General features: G+C 36.1%; 1 long non-coding RNA gene across 1 annotated transcript in view; it reads right to left on the bottom strand.

Annotated features, from left to right (window-relative positions):
- Nucleotides 1–440: 440 nt before the first annotated feature.
- LOC309506494 overlaps nt 441–14,435 on the bottom strand; it is a 39,487-nt gene continuing 25,492 nt past the window's right edge. Inside the window, exons 2-3 of the long non-coding RNA XR_014208805.1 lie at nt 1,385–1,431; nt 441–530 (exon numbers count right to left, since the gene is read on the bottom strand). This is a non-coding gene — a long non-coding RNA (uncharacterized lncRNA). The remainder of the gene's footprint in view (nt 531–1,384; nt 1,432–14,435) is intronic.

Here is a 14,435-nt window from a genome sequence, read left to right on the forward strand (position 1 = left end):
GATTTTTAAATCACCAAATATTTGTATCGGTATCGGCCTTAAAAATCCTTTATCGGTCGGGCTCTAACACCAACCTATTTGTTCCTCAGTATCTTCATGTTTTATTCTGGATGGTTCTGGATCACTCATGTCTTCAATCTCCTCTTTAATAAACTCCATATTTAACAGTCACACAGATTTCAGCTGCTACTCCTGGAGTTTGTCCTTCTCTTGTAGGATGATGGGAATATTCCCAGTATTTATTGGTGAATTGTTGTGGGAGGGGCTTCACTGCAGGTGTGAACTGTGATCACTGTGTTTTTATCCAATCTGCATTTAAAAAGTACAGAGTCATCATGTTAAACTGCTGCTGAAAAGCCTCTTTGTCTCCAAAAGTTCCCTGTTTTCAGCTCACTCATTATGGTGATGTCTGAGATCTTCTGTAAATTGGCACATTAAGCTCATTTTATTGTGTCAACAGACTGAAACAAACTACAGCATCATCACCTTTAACTTCAGCTCTTGTCTTTGCTCTTTCACCTCCATCTGGTCTGAAACATATTAAAACATTAAGTTGTTAGAATGAGTTCAAGGAGGATAATGTGAATTTTCAAGTGAACCCTGATTTAATAACAGAAAACAAGTGAGATCTGTTTATCAAATATTATATTTTTTATGTACCAAAGGTTAATTTAGTAATCCTCTCGTTAATAGTCAAAATGTGAACGACAACTGCTGTCAAGATTATGATATAAGTGCATTAATATTCCTAGATTATTTGCTAATATTTCACAGCTCTTATGATTGGCATCTAATAACACAGCTATAGCCTATTAAGCATTTGAACTAATAAAAAAAAAATCATAAATCAGCCATCATTATTTATAATGTTGAAAATGATGTTGTGTAAAAGGTAACTATAGAATTAAACAAGATAATCTGGTTATTCAGATAATAGGCTAAATATTTTGTCTTTGAACTTTCATTATACAAATCAAAATTACACACCAGTGAATGTTGTCAAAAAATGTCTTGTAAATATATAGCAGATTTCACCCAGCAACACAAATGAACCACATCTGCAGTTTATTGACAGAGGACAGACAATCAACACACACACACACACACACACACACACGTCTTCAGATTCACTGTCTTTCAGCTGAAGGATGCATGAGGAAAGACATGTTAATTACCGTCCTCCCTAACAGTAACTGCAATTCATCTAATACACAGGTCACACATATGGCTATAAACATACATTAACATCAAAATGAAAGTTAAACCCATTTAAAGGACATTTCCACAGACTCAATCCACCAAAATGATGTGGAGATTTCTTTTTTTTAACGCGCGTTAATTAAAGTCCAAAAATACATCGAACTGTTGATAGAAAAACGCTTACATAACATTATCCCGGTTTTATGGCACTTCCATAAAGTCCAATCTTCACTTTATTGTAATCTTGGTCGTACAATCAGGGTCAATCACCAGCAAACACAACAGTAGAGACAAAGCAACTCGTAATCCGAAAACAGGCATAAGGTCAGGCAGCAAACTTACATAAATCAGTCCACAATAGAAAACAGTCCAGGACAGGCAGCAAAGAATCACGAAGAGAATTTATAAACAGTCCAAGAGTAATCCACGGGAAGACAAAAACACAGACAGAAACGCTCAGAGATGTTCACCAGGGCAAAACAAAACTTCAATGAGGAACTTCTTCTTCTTCGACTTGTTGCTATGTTACGGCGGTTGACATCCAGCATTACCGCCACCTTCTGCTCCGGAGTGTGAATCAGAAAATAGGTTTACAGACTAAATCACACACACACACACACACACACACACACACTACTCATCCCAATCCTTCTGCACAATAATAATAATTATAATAATGACAACAGCAATAATAATAATAATTAAAGCTGCAAGCAGCATTTATCGGGGTTCAAGCTGTTAAGGTGTTTAAGGTTTTTAAGCACAAAAGCATCAAAAGTTATAAAGTTTTATTTAGCAAGCATGTAACCACTGACATAATAGATTAAGAAGACCATTTACAGCCAATGCAGGCAATTCACCATAGGTAATATATGGTTTTAGAGCTTTTTAACAGTTATAGCGCCACCTTTGGTCCGATGTCCATAAAATTTGGCATGCTTGTTAATGATGTTATGTCACATATACTCACCAATTTTTGTGAAGTTCTGAGTTTTCATTTAGGATTTATAGGCTTTTTAATGTATTTTGCCACGCCCATTTTATAAATGACCCTATTACAGCCATCCAAATGCAAAAGTTCAACTTTTTTTTGATAATTATTGATCTCGAGAGTCCAGAGAATTGTCCTAGACTGGTCTGGTTCCGATCGGGCGAAAAACCTAGGACTAGTTCGCAAAAGTAGGTTTTTAACATATTTGCGAATAATTAATGAACGGTTTGATTGACAGCAATGGTTCTTGAGGCAAAGATGTTCAGCATGAGCAGATCTATCAAATGATATGCATATTGTGTGGATGTGTGCAACACCACGTGATTACAAAGCCATAAAACTCATAAAACAATTGGACTTCGTTAACCTTGTTTAATAGGTGCTCAAACCTCATTGGCCAATGGCGGCCATGTTTTTCGAGATATGCCAATATCCTTTTAGACATACATGGCCTCTTGGCCCAAGACACTGCATACCAAATTTCAAGTCATTCGGAAAAACGGTCAGGTGTTTATACGTTTTTTTTTGTTTATAGCGCCACCATGTGGCCAATCGATGCAATTTTTTTACTGTGACCTCAGATTGACCTCCTACACATGTGTACCAAGTTTGGTGAAGTTTAATCAATTAATTCTTGAGTTATAGCCATTTTAGTAAAATAGGCTCCTCCCACAACGTTCATTTTGCACCCCCTAGCGACCATGAATCAAAATTTCGACTTTTTTTTGATAATTATTGATTGTCAGACTCCAGAGAACAATTCTGCACTGGTTTGGTTCCGATCGGACAAAAAACCTAGGACTAGTTTGCAAAAGTAGGTTTTTGACAAAATTCAAAATGGCGGAAAATCTATCATGACGGAAATAAAATCGGAGATATACGTTTTGTTCGCCAGGCGTCCAGCTTTCCAATGATATAAGACACTTGAGTCTACGACTTACGGTCTATGAGTTATGAGCTGTTTCGCGCTTTTGGTTGCTATAGCGCCACCTATGGGCCAATCGGGGTCATAATTTGATAACCTCTCCTCGATTTTTGTACTACCATCTGGCAAAGTGTCAATGCTCTAGCCCTTACGGTTTGGGCTGCACGATGCGTTTTACGGCAGAAGAATAATAATAATAATAATAATAATAATAATTAAAGCTGCAAGCAGCATTTATCGGGGTTCAAGCATTTAAGGCCTTTAAGCACAAAAGCATCAAAAGTTATTAAGTTTTATTTAGCAAGCATGTAACCACTGACATAATAGATGGCATAAAAGACCATTTACAGCCAATACAGGCAATGTACCATAGGAAATATGTGGTTTTAAAGCTTTTTATAGGAGTTATAGTGCCATCTATGGACCGATCTCCATAAAATTGTTTACTGTGACCTCAAATTGAACCCATACACATGTGTACTGAGTTTGGTGAAGATATCTCATTTACTTCTTGAGTTATAGCCATTTTAGTAAAATAGGCTCCTCCCACAATAATTTACCACATTCTAGTATTATTTACTATGATTCTAGCATGATTTACATAGTTTACCATGATTTTATCTTAGTTTACCTTGATTTACCATATTCTAGCATGATTTACCATGATATACTACATTCTAGTATGATTTACCATTGTTTACTGTGATTCTAGCATGGTTTACCATAGTTTATCATGATTTATCATAGTTTACCATGATTTACCCTGTTCTAGCATGATTTACCATGATATACCACATTCTAACATGATTTACCATAGTTTATCATGGTTTACCATGATTTACCCTGTTTTAGCATAGTTTACCATGATTTACCACGTTCTAGAATGATTTGCCAGGATTCTAGCATGGTTTACCTTGATACACCACATTATAGTATTATTCACTATGATTTACCATGTTTCTAGCAATTATGTGAAGTGTCAGTGCAAATGAAGTGATAAACACTGACAAAATCTGATTGTGTTATAATAGTTATTGTTATATAAGTGATTTTTAGAGTCTAAATATGAATGTGAGCACATGTGAAAAGACTTCATTAATAAGTAGAATGGCCAGCAGAGGGCAGAAGAAGACCACTTATTGGCTCACTTTCACTTTAAACTTCATGATTTTCACCAGTTTTCTGGACTAAAGCAAACCAGTTTTTCCATGTTAACTCAATAATGCATGCTTACACACACACACACACACGCACACACACGCACACACACGCACACACACGCACACACACACACACACACACACACACACACACACACACACACACACACACACACACACACACACACACACAGAAATAAACATACACAAATGCAAATATGTTTTTAATGTTTTGGAATATGTTATTGAGAAAATATATTTATTGGTCTATTAGAATTCCTTTGTGATCTAATAATATTAAAAAAAATTTTTTTTAAAAAAGATTGCTTTTTAAAGCATTTGTTTGTTTCCCAATACTGAAAACTAATGAAAAGGTCATGCGTAATCCTGCTGCTCCCTCCAGTGGACAGTGGTATTACAGCTTCCATCTTACAGTTGAAGTGTTTGAATGAATTAATGAATGGGAATTTGGTATTTCACTTATATCTCGGGAACCAGAAGGCGAAAAATTCTGAAACTCAGAGCATAGAGAGTGCTTGAGGAGCCCTGTTGAATGAGAACATCAATTATTTACTATGATTTACCATGTTTCTAGCGTGATTTACCACATTACTAGCAATTATGTGAAGTGTCAGTGCAAATGAAGTGATAAACACTGACAAAATATGACTGTGTTATAATAGTTATTGTAATATAAGTGTTTTCCATGTTAACTCAATAATGCATGCTTACACACACACACACACACACACACATATACAAATATGTTTTCAATGTCTTTAGGATGTGTTATTGTGAAAAAAATATTTTAATGGTCTAACCATTTCATATATTTCATTGTGATCTATATTATCAGTCCAATAATAATAATAAAAAAAAAAATAGCTTTAACCATTTGTTTGTTGGCCAAAGCTGAAAGCTGATAAAAAGATTAATACTATGTCTAATACTGCTGCTCCCTCTAGTTGACAACAGTGGAATTACAGCCTCCATCTTACAGTTGAAGTGTTTGAATGAATGAATGGGAATTTGGTTTTTCACTTATATCTCGGGAACCAGAAGGCGAAAAATTCTGAAATTCAGAGCATAGATAGTTCTTGAGGAGCCCTGTTGAATGAGACCATCGCGGTGTTTTTGGGCGATTGGAGCCCGGAAATATGACCGTTCAAAGGCATATCTATTGGGGCTTTTATCTCTGGAATGCCCAGGGCAAATTACACCACATTTGAATCGAAGCTAGCCAAGAACTGGCCCTTTCCAACGAGCTCTCACACAAGGTTCGGGGTGGTCTGGGTCGGGAGTTTCGGCCGTTCAAAATCGGGGGTCCCACGAATTTGCGATTCGTGGGGGGCGCGCTCCCGAGGCCCGCGATGACACGTTTCGATCAAGAGCCCGGAGAGGACCTTACCATCAAAATTTGAGCGCGCAACGACTTTCCGTTTTCGAGTTATGAATGAATTTGTACTGGGGGGGCGTGGCCTAAATGCCGTTTTACTTTCATTTTCAATTTCCATATCTCAGACAGACAGTGTGACACAATTGTCAATAATAATACTCCAATAGATGAGTTTTGACAAAATGTGATTGTAAATGTTAAAATAATGATTTTATAAAGTCTAAATATGAATTTTATAACAATATTAGGGAGTAGTATGATGAAATGACAGCAGGGGGCAGTAAAATACCACTTATTTGGCTTAATATGTCATTATATTCATATAAAATCACCTTTTGAAGAAGTTAAACTTTTTTTCTGATAATTATTGATCTAGAGAGTTCAGAGAATTGTGCTGCACTGGTTTTGAACATTATGATATGAACATTATACGATAATAGATAGAAGACACCATTTACAGCAAATACAGGCAATTTACCATATAGGAAATATATGGTTTTAAAGCGTTTTAACAGTTATAGCGCCAACTATGGTCCGATCTCCATAAAATTTTCCATGCTTCTTTAGCAGGTTATGACACATATGCTCATCAATTTTTGTGAAGTTCTGAGTTTTCGTTTAGGATTTATAGTTATAACTATATAGTTAAGCAGTTTTCTGCACTAAAGCAAACCAGTTTTTCCATGTTAACTCAATCATGCATGCACACACACACACACACACGAAGACAAATGTTGTTGTTGTTTTTTCAATGCTATTGGGATATGTCATAATGAAAATATATTTGAATGGTCTATAAACATTTCACAAAGTCTTTGTTAGCTATTAATCAGAAGATTCAGAATTTATTCAGAAACCTAAGACTACACAAACACATTATGTTGTAGATACAGACATTTGAAATATATGATGTGATAAAACTGTCAATACTAATACTTTAACGGACGGATTTTGACTAAATGTAATTGTAAATGTTAAAATAGTGATTTTATAAATTTTAAACAGCAGGGGGCAGTAAAATACAACTTATTGGCTTAATATGCCATTATATTCATATAATTTTCACCTTTTTAACTGTTATAGAGGCAAATTTTGTCCGATCGGTCTGAAAATTTTCATGCATGTTCAGAGTGATATTTCACTGGCTTTTTAAGAAGGTCTGAGTCATTCATTAAAGAGATATAGGCTTTCGGGGACACTTGGTAAAGGCTACATTTTGAAGTGAACCTATTATATCTATCCAAATGAAGTAGTTCAACTTTTTCTGACAATTATTGACCTAGTGAGTCCAGAGAATTGTATTGCACTAGTTTTGAACATTATGATATGAAAACTATATGATCAGAGATGGAAAAGACCATTTACAGCCAATACAGGCAGTTTACCATAGGAAATATATGGTTTTAAAGCTTTTTAACAGTTATAGCGCCACCTTTGGTCCAATCTCCATAAAATGTTGCATGCTTGTTAATGATGTCATGTCACATATGCTCACCAACTTTTGTGAAGTTCTGAGTTTTCATTTAGGATTTATAGGCTTTTTAGTGTATTTTGCCACGCCCATTTTATAAATGACCCTATTACAGCCATACAAATGCAAAAGTTCAACTTTTTTTTGATAATTATTGATCTAGAGAGTCCAGAGAATTGTCCTAGACTGGTCTGGTTCCGATCGGGCGAAAAACCAGGGACTAGTTCGCAAAAGTAGGTTTTTAACATATTCATGAATATTTAATGAACGGTTTGATTGACAGGAATGGTTCTAGAGGCAAAGTTGTTCAGGATGAGAAGCTCTATCAAATGATATGCATTTTGTGACGATAAGTGTAACACCACGTGATTACAGAGCCATAAAACTCGTTAGCGCCAACTAGTGGCCGATTTCTTTCAAAATTCTTACAGACCTTTAGGGCCATGAGTCGAACATGCCCATCGAGTTTCGTTCCGATCGGCCTCCGTTAACCTTGTCTAATAGGTGCTCAAACTTCATTGGCTGATGGCGGCCATGTTTTTTGAGATACACTAATGTCCTCATAGATATACATGGCACCTTGGACCAAGACACTGCATACCAATTTTCAAGTCAATCGGACTAACGGTCAGGTGGTTATAGCCCATTTTATGTTTTTTTCATGTTATAGCGCCACCATGTGGCCAATCGCCGCGATTTTTTTACTGTGACCTCAGATTGACCTCTTACACATGTGTACCGAGTTTGGTGAAGATACCTCATTTACTTCTGGAGTTATAGCCATTTTAGTAAAATAGGCTCCGCCTTCTTCAAACGTTTTGGCACCCCTTAGCGACCGTGAATCGAAATTTCAACTTTTTTTCGATAATTATTGATATTCAGACTACTGTGAACATTTCTGCACTGGTTTGGTTCCGATCGGGCGAAAAACCAGGGACTAGTTCGCAAAAGTAGGTTTTGGACAAAATCCAAAATGGCGGAAAAATTTGCATACCGGAAATAAAATACCTCCTATATTTCTTGTTCGGCTTGAGCCAAGGATTCCAATGATGTATGACACTTGAAGCTGAGACAAATGGTTATTGAGATATGAGCAAAATAGTGATTTTTTTTTGTTTTTTGCGCTATAGCGCCACCTATTGGCCAATCGGGCTCATACTTTGATAACCTCTCCTCGATTTTTGTACTACCTTGTGGCCAAGTTTCAAGTCTCTAGCTCTTACGGTTTGGGCTGCACGATGCGTTTTAGCGGAGAAGAATAATAATAATAATAATAATTAAAGCTGCAAGCAGCATTTATCGGGGTTCAAGCTGTTAAGGTGTTTAAGGTTTTTAAGCACAAAAGCATCAAAAGTTATAAAGTTTTATTTAGCAAGCATGTAACCACTGACATAATAGATTAAAAAGACCATTTACAGCCAATGCAGGCAATTCACCATAGGTAATGTATGGTTTTAAAGCTTTTTAACAGTTATAGTGCCACCTTTGGTGCGATCTCCATAAAATTTGGCATGCTTGTTAATGATGTTATGTCACATATGCTCACCAATTTTTGTGAAGTTCTGAGTTTTCATTTGGGATTTATAGGCTTTTTAGTGTATTTTGCCACGCCCCTTTTCTAAATGACCCTGTTACAGCCACCCAAATGCAAAAGTTCAACTTTTTTTCGATAATTATTGATCTAGAGAGTCCAGAGAATTGTCCTAGACTGGTTTGGTTCCGATCGGGCCAAAAACCAGGGACTAGTTCGCAAAAGTAGGTTTTGGACAAAATCCGACATAGCAGAAAATTTTCCCTGCCTACATCCAAATCGGAGATAGCCATTTTGTCCGCCTTGAGCCAAGGATTCCAACGATATAAGACACTTGATCCTGGGACAAACGGTCTAAGAGTTGTGAGCGATTTAGTACTTTTGGTTGCTGTAGCGCCACCTATGGGCCAATTGGGGTCATACTCTGATAGGTTGTCCCCAAATTGAGGCCTACCATCTGGCCAGGTTTCACGTCTCTAGGCCTTACGGTTTGTCCTGCACGATGCGTTTTACGAATCCTTACAATTACAATAGGGTTTCAGCATTTCATGCTTGAACCCCTAATAAGAATGAAGGCTTTTTGCCAGTTATAGCGCCACCTATGGTTCGATCTCCATGAAACTCTGCATGCTTCCTCACCATGTTCTGACACATATGCTCATCAATTTTTGTGAAGTTCTGAGTTTTCATTTGGGATTTATAGGCTTTTTAGTGTATTTTGCCACGCCCCTTTTCTAAATGACCCTGTTACAGCCACCCAAATGCAAAAGTTCAACTTTTTTTCGATAATTATTGATCTAGAGAGTCCAGAGAATTGTCCTAGACTGGTTTGGTTCCGATCGGGCCAAAAACCAGGGACTAGTTCGCAAAAGTAGGTTTTGGACAAAATCCGACATAGCAGAAAATTTTCCCTGCCTACATCCAAATCGGAGATAGCCATTTTGTCCGCCTTGAGCCAAGGATTCCAACGATATAAGACACTTGATCCTGGGACAAACGGTCTAAGAGTTGTGAGCGATTTAGTACTTTTGGTTGCTGTAGCGCCACCTATGGGCCAATTGGGGTCATACTCTGATAGGTTGTCCCCAAATTGAGGCCTACCATCTGGCCAGGTTTCACGTCTCTAGGCCTTACGGTTTGTCCTGCACGATGCGTTTTACGAATCCTTACAATTACAATAGGGTTTCAGCATTTCATGCTTGAACCCCTAAAAATCAGTACAATTACAATAGGGTTTCAGCACTTCGTGCTTGAACCCCTAATAAAAATCAGTACAATTACAATAGGGTTTCAGCACTTCGTGCTTGAACCCCTAATCAGCACAATTACAATAGGGTTTCAGCATTTCATGCTTGAACCCCTAATAATAAAAATCAGTACAATTACAATAGGGTTTCAGCATTTCATGCTTGAACCCCTAATAATAAAAATCAGTACAATTACAAAAGGGTTTCAGCATTTCATGCTTGAACCCCTAATAAGAAGAGACGTTTTTGCCAGTTATAGCACCACCTATTGTCCGATCTTCACGAAACTTGGCATGCTTCTTCACCATGTTAGGACACATATGCTCATCGATTTTTGTGAAGTTTGAGGTTTTCCCTTAGGTTGTATAGGCTTTTGAGTGTTTTTTGTCCCTCCCCTTTCCTAAATGACCCTGTTACAGCCAGGCAAATGCAAAAGTTCAACTTTTTTTCGATAATTATTTATCTAGAGAGTCCAGAGAATTGGCCTAGACTGGTCTGGTTCCAATTGGACCAAAAACCAGGGACTAGTTTGCCAAAGTAGGCTTTGGACAAAAGTGGCCATATAAATTTTTTTTTTGCTCAAATCGGGATTTGGAGATAGCCATGTTGTTCGTCTGGAGCCAGGGATCACAGTGATGCTAAATTTGAGCCTCTATGACAAAGTATGTAGGAGTTATGACCAATTTAGTAAATGTGGTCATTATGGCGCCACCTATTGGCCAATCTGGGCCATATTTTGATAGGTTCTCCCCAAATTGAGCACTATCATTTGGCCAAGTGTCAAGGTTCCAGCTCTGACGGTTTGGGCTGCACAATGCGTTTTACGGCAGAAGAATAATAATAATAATAATAATAAAAATCAGTACAATTACAATAGGGTTTCAGCATTTCATGCTTGAACCCCTAAAAATCCTTACAATTACAATAGGGTTTCAGCACTTCGTGCTTGAACCCCTAATAATAAAAATCAGTACAATTACAATAGGGTTTCAGCACTTCGTGCTTGAACCCCTAATAATATTTTTTGATATCAAGAATTACATTTTTAAATACCAAGAATTACATTTTTGATATCAACAATTTACTTCTTGATGTCTGTAATTGTATTTTCACTAGTGAAATGTTACCAGGCTGCCATTCAAAATCCATTGTTGATATCAAGAATTGATTCCTTACTAGTAGAAATATAACTTTTGATATCAATAATTACATTATTACTAGTATCTGAAAATGTATTTCTGATATCAATATTATTTCAGATATCTAAAATGGCTTTCTTACTAGTAACAATCACATTCATGATATCAGAAATTAACATTGTTACTATGGCAAGCCGTTTTAACATTTAATCATTTAAACCGACTAGTCTCTATTTTCTTGCTACTAGTACTTATTTTTTAGATACTAGTATCTATTCCATTAAGTACTAGTACTTATTCATTAGCTACTAGTGCTTATTCTTTAGGTACTAGTGCCTATTCTTTAGATACTAGTGCTTATTCTTTAGGTACTAGTACATTTTTAAAGATACTAGTACTTATTCATTAGATACTAGTTCTTATTTATTAGATACTAGTACTTATTCATTAGTTACTAGTACTTATTATTAGATACTAGTACTTATTCATTAGTTACTAGTACTTATTATTAGATACTAGTACTTATTCATTAGATACTAGTACTTATTCCAATAGTGACTAGTAATTATTCTTTTGTTACTAGTAACAAATAAAAATGTTTGCCATTGACTTCTATGGGGATCTGTCATTCAGATATCAACTATTCATTTCTGACTAGTATGTATTCCAATTGTGACTAGTACATATATATTAGATACTAGTAGTTATTTATTAGGTACTAGTACTTATTTTTTAGATACTAGTACATATTACTAGATACTAGTATGTATTCAATAAATACTAGTACAAAGTCATTAGATACTAGTACCTATTAAATAGATACTAGTACGTATTAATTAGATACTAGTATTTATTCCAAATGTTACTTGTAAGATTTTTAATTTTACTAGTAAGATTTTTAATTTTTAGATTTAACTCTCCAGTGGCCGTTCTGACTAGTCATAACATAAGACGAGTAAAAAAGCAGTTGTGATATGGCAAGCCGTTTTAACATTTAATCATTTAAACCGACTAGTCTCTATTTTCATGCTAGTACTTATTTTTTAGATACTAGTATCTATTCCATTAAGTACTAGTACTTATTCATTAGCTACTAGTGCCTATTCTTTAGATACTAGTGCTTATTCTTTAGGTACTAGTACTTATTCAATAGATACTAGTACTTATTCATTAGATACTAGTACTTATTCATTAGATACTAGTACTTATTCATTAGATACTAGTACCTATTAAATAGATATTAGTACTTATTCATTAGATACTAGTTCTTATTTATTAGATACTAGTACTTATTCATTAGTTACTAGTACTTATTATTAGATACTAGTACTTATTAATTAGATACTAGTACCTATTAAATAGATACTAGTACTTATTCATTAGATACTAGTACTTATTCCAATAGTGACTAGTAACTATTCTTTTGTTACTAGTAACAAATATTTTTTTTTGCCATTGACTTCTATGGGGATCTTTCATTCAGATATCAACTATTCAGTTCTGACTATATGTATTCCAATAGTATCTATTTAATAGGTACTAGTATCTAATGACTTAGTACTAGTGTTTATTGAATACATACTAGTATCTAGTAATAGTTACTAGTATCTAAAAAATAAGTACTAGTACCTAATAAATAACTACTAGTATCTAATATATATGTACTAGTCACAATTGGAATACATACTAGTCAGAACTGAATAGTTGATATCTGAATGACAGATCCCCATAGAAGTCAATGGCAAAAAAAAATATTTGTTACTAGTAACAAAAGAATAGTTATATCCTGATGGATATAAAAGGCCTTAAAGGGTTAGTTTACCCAAAAATGAAAATTCTGTCAGTAATTACTCACCCTCATGTTGTTCCAATCATGTAAGACTTTCGTTCATCTTCGGATCACAAATTAAGATATTTTTGATTAAATCTGAGAGATATCTCACTCCTCCATAGGCTTCCAGAGGGACCGAAACTCGCCGGCCCAGAAAGTCAGTGAAGAAAATGTTGAAATAGTCCAAGTGACTACAGTGGCTCTACATTAAGTTTATCATGCGACGACAATACTTTTTGTGCGAAAAAACAACAAAAATAACGACTTTATTCAACTATTAGTGTTCTTCAATGTGGGCCTCTGACGAGAGTTCACGGGAGCGCCACGACGCATGCGCGAGAACTGAGATTACGGCGTTCTTCTTCTACTACTACTTGCAACACAACCGCAGTCTGCTTCTGAAAGACAGAGAGCATTGGACAGCTGATGGTGTAAATGTAATCAGTGCCAAGCGATGCCTACTGAGGCCATCCTTAAAAATATTTTGGTTTGCCGTAACAGCCCAAAAAAAAAAAAACAAAAAAAAAAAGGGGTCGGTTGGTCGGTCTATATATAGCCTATATTCTTTCTTCTTTTTTTTTAAAGATTCAATGTAGAGTTTTGGTTCATTTAAGAGACGAGCGCGCGGGCGCCTCCATGTAGGCTATATATAGACCGACCAACCGACCCCTTTTTTTTTTTTTTTGGCTGTTACGGCAAACCAAAATATTTTTAAGGATGGCCTCAGTAGGCATCGCTTGGCACTGATTACATTTACACCATCAGCTGTCCAATGCTCTCTGTCTTTCAGAAGCAGACTGCGGTTGTGTTGCAGCATCTTTCATCTCTTGTAGTTCAATGTCTGTGTATTCTGGTTCGAATAAGTATGGTTGGTAAAAAAAAATCAAATCTTCATCTACATCGAAATCTGCGGACATATTTACGAATACAGTTTTACATACAGCGCGCGTCTTCAGCTGCTTGTAAACAAACCGTTTTGCGCTCCCGGCAATGTCGGGACGTCATCTTGTACAGTAGATGGCGATAATACTCCTAAGGAGTGAGCAGCCAGTAACAAGTAGTAGTAGAAGAAGAACGCCGTAATCTCAGTTCTCGCGCATGCGTCGTGGCGCTCCCGTGAACTCTCGTCAGAGGCCCACATTGAAGAACACTAATAGTTGAATAAAGTCGTTATTTTTGTTGTTTTTTCGCACAAAAAGTATTGTCGTCGCATGATAAACTTAATGTAGAGCCACTGTAGTCACTTGGACTATTTCAACATTTTCTTCACTGACTTTCTGGGCCGGCGAGTTTCGGTCCCTCTGGAAGCCTATGGAGGAGTGAGATATCTCTCAGATTTAATCAAAAATATCTTAATTTGTGATCCGAAGATGAACGAAAGTCTTACATGATTGGAACAACATGAGGGTGAGTAATTACTGACAGAATTTTCATTTTTGGGTGAACTAACCCTTTAAACTCCAACAATCTTTTGAAAACGGAGTGTTTCTTTTAACCACACATTACAGGTCATTTTCGGACGCGTTTCAGATTGGACTTCACTG

Source organism: Leuciscus leuciscus (genome assembly GCF_965113295.1).
Source record: "Leuciscus leuciscus genome assembly, chromosome: 9".
Classification (NCBI taxonomy): domain Eukaryota; kingdom Metazoa; phylum Chordata; class Actinopteri; order Cypriniformes; family Leuciscidae; genus Leuciscus; species Leuciscus leuciscus.